We start from the raw sequence: 12,058 nt of genomic DNA on the forward strand, positions 1-12,058 counted from the left end.
AATATGCAGGTAATTTGTGTAGGTGATTCTGTATATATCAGATTCATAACTTACTTATTGGAATAAGAAAGAGGTAAAACAGAGTATGCAAAAATTTGAGAAAAAGCAGGCATTTATTATCATACTCTTTATTATCATACCACCAGAAGACAAGACAATTCTTTTAACATTATGAGGAGAAAACTATGTAAAACTGGAGTTTTTGAAGCTATGAGGATGGTTTTGCTATTTCAAGATAACGGAAGACCTTTTCTAAGATATGAATAACTGAAAATTTTGTTCAGTCACCTAAAAGTGAAAAACAATGATAATTTTTTTTATTTTTTTCATTATTTGCAATTATTTCCATTCTTATGAACTCATATCACTTCTTCTGTTTGGTGTCCTATTTGTAATGACTATAAAAATACTTTAGCAATTCTTCTAGAAGTTATTCTCTCTGCTGCTTCAGCCATTTCTATATATTCTCTGGGATTCGTTGTTATTACCCATATCATTATAACATTCATTATTGTATATTTATTATCTTTCAAACAACACAAAATTTAAAACTTGGACCTGCAACTGTTTAGAATAATTCTTTAACATTCATTCATTTTGACTGGCTTCAGTGCTTCATAATTCTTTTTTCATGGTCACAATTTCCTCATTCTTTGTTGACATGTTGATTCATTTTCACAGCTCTGAAGAGAATCCCACAGCTTCTTGTTCAGGAATGACTTATGTATTTGGGATTCCCTTGTGTCTGGAAGTTTTGTCATGTTCCTCTCTCTCTCTCTCTCTCTCTCTCTCTCTCTCTCTCTCATACACACACACACACACACACACACACACACACACACACACACAGGAAATGTTTATTGGTTTTTAACTACCTGAATATACTTTCTGTCAAGTCTGGTAGCTGTCTCTCAATAGCACACCTGGTTGGTGTTTGGGAGAATTATGAGAACATTATTTTTCCTGTGTATATAATCTGATCTTTCCCAGTTAATCTTATGTATCTATTTTTTTGTTTTGATATTTCAATTATGCTCCGTGCTTCCGCTGAAATAAAACTAAAGACTCATTTTCTTACCTGTGTGAATGTAGCCATCATGTACCACCATTTAGGGGGTGCACGATAGCAATCATACATCACCATTTTGAGAACAGTCCTCACAAAGTCCAGACAGAGGATGAGGTAGTGGTAGGCAAGATTACACAGCCAATGAGGACAATGGAACCAAGGCTGTGAACCCAACCAACACAACACCAAACCTAGGCCCAAAAAGGCCTCACTCTGTAATTATGAGTGCTCATGTCAGCAGTGGTTTTTCTCAGCTGATTCTAGTTTCGTGAAGTATTTCTCTGAATCAGAGGATGTGATGTTTAATTTTAGGCATCATTTTAACCGGACCATGGGTGCCCAGATATTTGCTTAAACATACATTCTGAGTGTGTTTGCCAAGATTTTTCAGGATGTGCTAAAAAAAAAAATTAAGCCAGTGGACAAGCAAAGCAAGTTGCAATTTCCAGTGTCAGTGGAATTTGATCAATCCATTCAAAAGCTAATGAAATGCCTTTGGACTGAGACACTGGACTTTAGACCTTGATTCAAGCTAAACCAATGAGTCCCCTAGATGTCCAGTTTGCAAACTGAAGACTATGGATTCCTAAACCTACAATCACATGAGTCAATTTCATGCCTATACAAGGCACTGGAATCAAATACAGTGAAAACAGGGGTTATACCATGGGGAAGAACATACAAAAGAAACAAAAAAAATCTCATAGTACATTAAAAACAACAGCAACAAAGATAAAACCTCTTGTGTCTCTGTCTTGGAGTTCATTTCACTTAACGTAATCTTATATGGTCATATGTACATAGCTTTTGACCTTTTCTAGTAATTGCAAATAAGGGAAACCATGGGACCTATGTTTCTTTGGGCCTGGCTTACTTCACTCAATTTTTTTCCAAGTCTTTCCATTTCCTAACAAGTGGGGCAGTATCATTCTTTCTGATGGAGGCATAGAATTGCATTGTATATACATATATGTGTGTATATATATATATATATATAGATATATATATATATACCACATTTTCTTGATCCATTCATCTACTGAGGGGCATCTGGGTTGGTTTCATATCTTAGCTATGGTAAATAATGCTGTGATAAACATAGATGTGCTGGTAGCCTTAGTATGGCCTTGTTTGTGGTCGCTTGGGTAAATGCCCAAAAGTGGAACTGCTGGGTCATAGGGGAGCTCTAAGTGGAGTCTTTTGAGGAACCTCCATATTGCTTTCCAAAGTGATTGAACAAGTTTACACTCCCACTAACACTGCAGTAAGGTTCCCTTCTGTCCACATCCCCTCCAGCATCTGTGGTTGTTAGGTTTCTTTATTATAGCCATTCTAACTGGGGTGAGGTGGAATCTCAATGTTGTTTTGATTTGCATTTCTTTAGAGAAGTGGAGCATTTCTTCATGTTGACCCTTCTTATTCCTCTTCTGAGAAGTTTCTCTTTAAGTTTAGCCCACTTATTAATTGGGCAGTTGTTTCTTTAAGGAATTGTTGTTGGGGGATTTAATTTTTTGAGTTCCAGGTATATTTTAGATATGAGACCCTTGTCCATTGTATGGCTAGTGAAGGTCTCCTAATCTGTGGGCTGTCTATTAATCTTGCTAGCTATGTCCTTTGCCATGCAGAAGCTCTACAGTTTCATGCAATCCCATTTGTCCAATCTTTAGTTGATTTGTTGTGTTTCTGGGTCTGTATTCAGAAAATTTCTGCTTGTGCCAAGGAGCCCTAGAGTTTCTCCTATTCCTTCCTGTAATGTTTTCAGAGTCACTGTTTTCCTTTGAGGTCTTTTGTCCATTTGGAATTTGTTCTGATGCAGGGTGATATATAGGAACTAGCTTTAGTTTTCTACAGATGTTTAACCAATTTTGCCAGCACCATTTACTGAAGAGGCTGTCTTTCTTCCATTCTCTTTTTTAGCTCATTTATTGAAGATTAGGTAGCTATAGGTCTGTGGGTTCATTTTTGGGTCTTCAGTTCTATTCCATTGGTCCTCAGGTCTGTTCTTGTGCCAGTACCAAGCTGTCTTGATTACTATGGCTTTGTGATAAGAGTCTGAAGTCTGGTATTGATATTCCTCCAGCACTGTTCTTTCTGCTAAGGAGAGTTTTCTAATTGAACATATGCCAAAGAAAAAAATGCTATTATGTTTTCTTTCAAATCTTAGTGTGGACAAGACTCTTGTATTCCTTTATTTCTCCTACTTTCTTTTAATAAACTGAGTCTCTCAAGGACTCTGAAATTTCAAACACATGGTGTTTCTTACCTGGAATGTGTAGTGCTTCTTATTTTATTTCTTTTGGCTTATTGTCAGATATATATATATATATATATATATATATATATATCCACTTTGTATACATATATATATATATATATATATATCCAGTTTGGTTTTACATGCAACAAGCAGAAGTTTAACATTGTTCTGAAAAGATCTTACTGATGCATCCTAGACAGGGGTTCATATTGCTGGGAGAATTACAGATAAGCTAGGTTGCCTTTGGGTGTAGGTGTCTGGAGGATTAGACAGCATGTTCTAGAAACGTTCTTTCCATGGCAGCATGAATGAAAGCCATGTGCTATTTGTGCCAGATGCTTCTCTGGGTCTGCCCTCACCCAGGCATGGTTGAAGAAGAAGCTAGAGATGTCATCTACCCTCAATCCTATTAAAGGCCTGCCAGGGACCTCTTTGGGGCTCTGGACACCATCTCACAAGGGCTCTGCACTTCATCTAAGAGGAGGTGGCTTGCTCAACCTTCAACTGGACTTCATCCCAAGAAAATAAATTCTTTTGCTGTCTTGAAATTAGTTGCCTATTTCCAATTTCCAAAAGAGATAAAAAATTCTCCCCATATTTTACAAATCTGACCCTACTTTAGCTACCTGTGAAAGGAAACAGAGTTCCCAGAGTTTAATCACGTGCTGTGTCTTCCAACATTCTGCCACCATTATCAAATCACAGAGCTCCTGAAACCCAAATGGCATTCATCCAGGAAGCATCACTGAATAAATTACATGGGAAAGAAAGCATGCCTTCTCCTGTCTCCATGAAGGACTACTAAACTGCTCTGTTTTAAGTTCATATTTCTTCCACAGAAATTGACCTCAAAGTAGGAAGACTCCCATAAAGCTTGTTTGGCTCACCTTTGCTCAGAAGCAGTGGCTGTCTGAGTTAGGATCTGTTGGGATAATGGAATCTTGACTGTCTCTTACATTATCTTCGGCACACAGGCTGAAGGCTTTATCTCTATCACTGTCATGTTCTAACAACAAAATAGCTCTAGCTAACAGATAGTGACAGGTAAATCATTTAAAAACAATTGTACAGAAAAGTTCTTTTTCAATTGTGATTATCTTTCTTAACAGTAATTCCCAAACCTGTCCATTTTAATGATTCACAAAATCACTCTCTAATAATATATAAAATGTCGACCGCCAAGATTCTCAAATTTTATAGTGGTTATAAACCTGAGAAGAATGTTCTGTTGCCTCTTCTCACCAGGTGAAGAAATAACAGCTCAGGTTTATGCTCTCCATAAAATAAATAAACACAGAAAACCTCATACAGCAGAAATGGATTCTTTTGTTATTTCAACAGGAGAAATACCTCTTGAATTCACATGGAATGTTTTACAACACTCTATTGGAGAGAATCCAGTCAGAACAAGGAAAAATAGAAGGTATTTTTCTCAACATGCAATTGCTTTAAATAATTTCACTAATACATTTCAATTTTACTTTTTGTAAAATAATAATTGTCATACAGAATAATTATAACAATTATTATTATATAATAATTATAGTACAGAAATGTATATTGGAGCAAGAAATATGGAGCAAAATCATTCAGAGCTGCTCTCCAGGTTGAGAAAAAATTTAAAGGAGACAATAATCTGAGTGTTTCAAAAAGGCATTCTTAGAAGGGGAAACAAAGGAGGAGGCTACAATGCTTGATAAGAAATGTACTCACTACCTTGCCCATGTAATTATAACCCCTCTGTACAGTATTTTCACAATAAAAAGCATTCTTATTTTTAAAATTTCATCACTGAACTGGGTGCTGTTGGTTCACACCTGTAATCCTAACTACTCAGGAGGCTGAGACCTGAGGATCACAGTTCAAAGCCAAAGCTAGCCTGGGCAAGAAAGTCCATGAGAGTCCTATCTCCAAAAAGTCAGAAGTGGAGCTGTGGTTCAAGTGGAAGAGCTGTAGCCTTAAGTGGAAAAAAGCTATGGGGCAGCACCCTAGTTCCTAAATTCAAACTTCGAGTACAAGAAGAGGAGGAGGAGGAGGAGGAGGAGGAAGAACAAGAACAAGAACAAAAAGAACAAGAACAAGAAGAACAAGAAGAAGTAGTTCCTATCAGAACTAAGGATAAAAAGAATAGGCACTAAAATGGCCTTGTGAGGACCAAGACGATGTGGAGAAGACTGAGATGGGAAGAAGCTAGACCTAGTCCCAGGAATCTGGCATACGGCCTTGCTCAGTCTAACCACTCTCAATCCAGTAGTACAGAAAGAAATGGTGACTTTTGTTTATTCAAGGAGATAATCCATGAATTTGTGAAAACATAAAGTTGTCTGTGGCACAGCCAGGTAGACATGTGTTTTGTTTTCATTAACAAATCTGAATGAATGTGTTCATGTTCTGAAGACTTACCCTTTGAAAAAAAATTCAAAGATGTATGGAGAGCATTGTTTATGAATCATGACAAGTACTTTTTTTTATCTTTTCTGTAGAAATGTGCAGCAACTCTTCCCACGCTATCAAAACACTAATCTGATTTTAAGTTCATTAATTCAACTCAACAAACACTTATTACGAGCTTTCTGTGACATAAGGGATAGGCAAGAATAGTAGAGATGCAGAGATAATTAAGAAATAATCCTTGTCCCCCCCCAAACCTCTAATCTATAGAGATGAGGACTGGAGGAATAGAAGCAGAAAAGTGTGTAAAGATTTAATATATTAAGAGCTATAAACAATGTTCACATCCTACCACACATAAGCTAAGAAATCACAAAGGTCAAAGCCCTTACAGGGCCACAGAAGGATATATCCAACCATGCAGAGATCAAGGCAAATTTTCCTGAGCATTTAGATTCAGAATTAGGTAAAAATCACCCAGGCTCTTGAGCTTGGATCCAGTGTTCGTTCTGTCTTTCATGAAGGAGTCACAGTGAAATGGGAGTTAGTTTGTTGGGAATTCATATCCATCTGGAAGATTCTCCCCTCACATTCTAGCATGGAACTCTCCATTTCTTTGATGTAGTCATTTGTTTGTTTGTTTTCTTTGCCTTCGTAGGTATTTTAGTGGAAGTCTTAGAAAGTCTGCTTTTAAAATATTATGTTTTACTTGTCCTAAATAACACTTAGTTCTATGACATGCTTCTTCGGGGAAAAAAAAGAATTCTAAACATAAAAGTCAATGTAGAAAACATAAAAGAAACATGCTTGCTTGCAAGACTTCAGTTGGATGAGTAACCTTCTGCAGAAATAAATTTTGCCTTGCCAAGACAAAAACAAAACAAAACAAAAAACATAAAAGAAGACTGGAAGCATAGCTTCAAGTGCCTGAAGTGAGTGAGAAAGCCAAGCGAGAGAGAGCACAGAGCCCCGAGTTCAAACTCTGTTACCAACACTCAAAGAGAGAGAGAAAGAGAAGAAAACCATAACATTGAGTCAAATGACTAAAGCTCTATAGTTGGACTAGTTCTCAACACCTTGCCAGAGTAAGTCCATCTGGCATAAAGTTGCAATTTGGTTGTTCTCCATGATAGAATCTGGCACAAGACACCCTTCTCCACACAGAGGTCAGAAAAACCCCCAAAAGAACAAGATAAGAGCACACAGGAACAGGTGACGGTCTCAGCATTATCATTCTGTATTTGTACCTTTGATTACTCTTGCTGCTTCGACTGTGATTTCTGTGATCACTTTAGCATCATATAAAAGAGCCTGATAGGTCCTGGTAGGAGGTATCTGAGGATCAAGGAAAGTCTGGTGACAATTCTGGGGAGATAAGGAACAGACTGGACATTCTTCTGTAAAGTAACCCCTATAAAACTCATCTTTACCCACTTAATTTAGACTTGCCAGTCTTTCTTTGGGCTGCCAAACATTATCCTAGTTTTGAAGCACATTTCTCTCCATGCCCCTCCTCCTAAGGAAATTCATAAAATAGTTATCTTTAAACTTTTTCATTCTATCAATTAAAAAGAAAAGTCCAGACACCATTGGTTCACTTAGCTTCTCAGGAGGCTAAGATCTAAAGATAGTTGTTTGAAGCCAGCACAACAAGGCAAGTCCACAAGAGTTTTCTTTCCAACTAACCACCAAAAACCCAGAAGCAGAGCTGTGACTCAAGTGCTAGAGTATGAGTCTTGAGCACAACAGCTCAGGGGCAGCACCTAGGGCTTGAGTTCAAGCCCTAGGACTGGCACAAGACAGACAGAAAGAAGGGGGGGTCAAAAATATGCATATTAATATCCTTTACAAATAATACTCATTCAAGTCAATGAGAAGTAACTGAATATACTCTTACAATGAAATATCCCAAAGGACATGACTCATCTCCAGATTTTCTTTTCTTTAAAAACATTAATGTGGATTTATTAACACTATGGGTAATTCACAATGCAAAATAAATAGAACAACCCTTTCATAAGTGACAGTTTTAAATATCTGTGCACCCAAATCTGAGAAATGATACCCATTTAAGCAGCACACAGAAATCTAGTATCACAAGTCAGATAAAAATATTAAATTAAACCCTACAGAGACAAAAATAGGAAAAACATTTACAAATGGTCAAAAATCACTCATTGCTGTTTGTACTCATTTTTCCTTAAACATCAGACATCTCCAGATTCGGTACAGAAAAAAAAATGGATTAAAATAAAATTATGGCCTGAAATGGAGAATGCAAGAAGCCAACAAGACCCTTAGGGGGGGAGTGAGTAAGTCAGCACTGTTCTATGATGAAGAAGCACTTCTGAGATTCTTCAGTTATTTAGATTCCTCACTGAGATCTGTGGACCGCCCCCATTAGAAGAACTCTGTGAAGATGAGATGAATCAACAAAAACTTCACAAATTCAGAATAACTGAACAACGACAAGACATTGACATTTTTAAAAAGTCATTGGAAAAAAATTGAATGACTTAAAGAAATAACAAGAAACAAGATTAAAAAGTGGAACTTAGGCCTGATAGCACAACCTGTAATTCCAGTGCTCAGGAGACCGAAACAGGACTATCTTAAGTTTGAGGCCAGCTTGTACTACACAGCAAAACCTTGTCTTAAAAAATAAATAAATACATTTTTTTAAAGAAGTGGAAACAGAAACTCAAGGAAAATGATTGGTTGGGAATCCATGCTTCAGGTTTTACATAAGGAAGGCCTGAAAACACATCAGGTTCTGGAATTAGGAAGTCTTCAGTGGCAGTGGCTACAATTTCAGTGAGATGCTGGAATTATGATGTGATTTTAGCTGAACAAACACAACACAACATTAAGTATACACTGTGATTTAAAAAAAATACATTAAACATTGCCTGGAAGGATGGATCATAAAAAGATGAAGATTCTATGCCCAATGTCGAAAGAATATTTCCTATCCAATGAATTTACCTAGCATATGAAATAATTCACATGGAATATTATACAAAGAGAAAAAATGTATAGCATTCCTACGGATTAGCAATAATCCATTAGAAAACCTAACAACAAGAGGAAACATTAAGTAGCCATGAACAAATCATATGAAATGTAATGGTAAGAATTCAAAACTGAATAAGAGAAACATTAATATATAATGAAATAATAGTTGGTTAAAAATAAATACAAATAGTTTTTTTAAAAAATCAAAGTAACTGATTAAAATGACAATGTCTCCTGCTAATTTGGGGTAAGTAAAATAAAGTTGTCAAAATATTGATAATGCTGTAATTTGGTTTTTAAAAAGACAGGGATTTTTATGGTTTGTTTTGCTTTTATTTTTGTTTTGTGTGCCACCCTTTAGCTTTTCCATTCAAAGCTGCCATTTCAGCTCCACTGCCATTGTTTTGCTGGTTAACTGGAGATAAGAGTCTTATAGACTTTCCTGTCTGTACTCCTTTCCAGCCCTGATCCTCAGATTTCAGTCTCCTGAGTAGTTAGGATCATAGACATGAGCCACAAGCTCCCATATGGACACAAGGTTTTGATTCATGATTCTCTCAGCCACTATGTAAATTTCAGTGAAAGTTCCCATTTAAAAAGGAAGAAAAATTAAAGATGTGTATCAACATACAAGAAGAAATTGAAGCAGGAAAAATCAAGAATACTCTGGCAAAGGCCAGGCATGGTAGGTCACAGCTGTAATTCCAGATACTCAGGAGATGGAAATTGAGCGACTCGTGGTCTAAGGTCATCACCAGTCAAAAGTCACAAAAATCCCATCTAAAAAATAAACAGAAAACAAAAGAGGGCTGGGCATGGCTTAAGTGGTATAGTTCCTGTCAGCAAAGGATAGGGCCACAGTTCAAACTCTACCATTGAAATAAGAAAAAAAAATGAGGCACTCAAAAGAAATATAGAATATTAAATAAATGTTTTTGTAAAGTATTAAGATAACCTGCTAACCATGCACTTGCAAAACCAAAATGTCTGGAGGTGGATGGGGAGATATGCAGTAAATAATAAATATCTAGGCATAAAAAATGAAATAGAAAGCAGACCCACACAGTAGAAGTCAAAAAGGCCAAGAATCAGTAACTACAAAATAGAGAAATCTCCTGACAGAAAAAGAAATGTATAAAAGTAAAAAGAAAGCATTCTAAACAATTGAGATAGTTTATAACTAAGTGCATCTGACATTTGCATTTAGTTTATCTGGATATTAACAGCACGAGAGGAGAGAGACAATAATCTAATGAAACCTAAGTAATCACTTTCATCAAGCAGCTATTATCTCCCTTCCTTTCATCTCTCTCATACACATGCAAAACAGATTAATCAGTCTGCTCATGGATTTTAGAAAAAGCAATTCATTATCTGTTCTATTAATAGTTGCCAGGTTTTTTTTTTTTGAATCAGGAGTTGAGTTGCTCTCAGAATGATTAATATTTAAATATGTTGTTTTCTCCCAGTTGAAACCAAGATTACAATAATAATATGGGCGAGAGTTTGGTGGAAATCATATAGAGATGCTCTTATTTCCTTTTGGCTAGAGTATCCAAGAGTATTTCTAGGATTTGTGCAAGCAGAACTGCTTTGTCTCATTTTAAGTGTTTCCCTTTATGGAAGATTCTCTTGATACAAAAGCAGTGAGCACCAGTCTGGGTAGGAAAGGACATGGGATATTAGGTCAAAGGCACAAAGAAGCAATGTGAAAAAGGGAATGATCTAACGTAGAGCATGAGGAAGGTAGCTCATAACAAATGTGTTGTGTTCACGAAGTTTGCTCAATGAGTGGATAGTTTCTTTTCCCAAAGGAGGGAAAAAGGTGTAGGTGACAATGTGAAATTAGAAAAGAAGTCATTGCTTCTATTGTATTAACCATTTTGCTATGTATATGTCTAACAATATCTTATTAAATACAGTAAAGTTTATTTTCATCTCTCTTTTCATTATTGTCATCTTTAAGTAGTTATACAAAGGGGTTTCAATTGAATGTGTCAGTCTGTGAGTATAATGCGTATTGGTCAATGTCACCCCTTTCCTCATTGTCCTCATCCCTCCCAAGCCCATCCATCCCCTCAATGTTGCTAGTCTCTTTTCACATATACACACTGAATATTATAAATTTATTAGTACTATATATTCTATTAATTGTATGAATAGATGAGTGCTATAAAATATTATGTGTTATGAATAGCATGTGTTATATATATCATTATGAATACTATGCATGTTTCCATCCTTTCTCTCACCCTTCATCTGCTCTCTGGCCTTGGTCTCTCTCCCCAAGTTCCAGCTTCCTGATACCCATTTTGTTTAATCGTAAATTGTTCAAAAAAGTTACACCATTGAAATTCTCCCTTATATATCATATTTTAGTTAACACATGTATACTACTCTCCATATATTTACATATACACTTAAAAGTTAGATCTAACAGGGCTAGGAAGGTGGCTCAGTGGTAGAGTGCTTGCCTTGCATGCATGAGGCCCTGAGTTCGATTCCTCAGCACCACATAAGCAAAAAGAAAAAAGCCGGAAGTGGCACTGTGGCTCAAGTGGTAGAGCACTAGCCTTGAGCTGAAGAGCTGAGGGACAGCGCCCAGGCCCAGAGTTCAGGCCTCACGACTGGACCCCCCCCCCAAAAAAAAGTTAGATCTAACTTCCAAGTTTGAGCAAAAACACTTGTCCTTTGACTCTCTCTGAGCCTAATTTGCTTTACTTAACTTAATTTTTCCCCAAGTCCACCCATTTATTTCTCTACAAATGACATATCATTCTTTTTGATGGATGAGTAAAATATTATACATATATATATATATATATATATATATACAAATCACATTTTCTTGATCCATTCACCCACCAAAAAGTTCCCTTCCTGTATTACTAATCCCTTCCCTAGTTATTGACCTTTTTTCTCAGACTTCATTAATTTTGTTACCAATGAAACAAGTTCTGCAGTTTACATAAACCTACCTGGCCTTGATTTTTATCAGGATTTTTATCAGCTCCATCTTTCTCCCTGGATATTACTGAATAAATTATATGATGTTTATTTAAAAAGTTCATAATTTGACATTATTAAATGTCTTCTTCCATTGCAGATATACATTGCCAATTAAATCTGTCAACTTTGTACCTCTCCCTCCTAAAAGTTAAAATGCAAAACAAAAACAAGGGAATGACTTCATTCCTCTGTGCCTTTATCTCTTTAATTAGCAGATTTAAAGGAGTAAGCATTTTAATAGAGATTATTATAAGGGATTTTTATCACTTTATAGAAAATCTTCAAACTGCTTTTAGAAATGAAGTGACTGGTGTGTC

This window comes from Dipodomys spectabilis, unplaced genomic scaffold (assembly GCF_019054845.1).
Source record: "Dipodomys spectabilis isolate Male_0828 unplaced genomic scaffold, ASM1905484v1 ptg000092l, whole genome shotgun sequence".
In the NCBI taxonomy this organism is placed as follows: Eukaryota; Metazoa; Chordata; class Mammalia; order Rodentia; family Heteromyidae; genus Dipodomys; species Dipodomys spectabilis.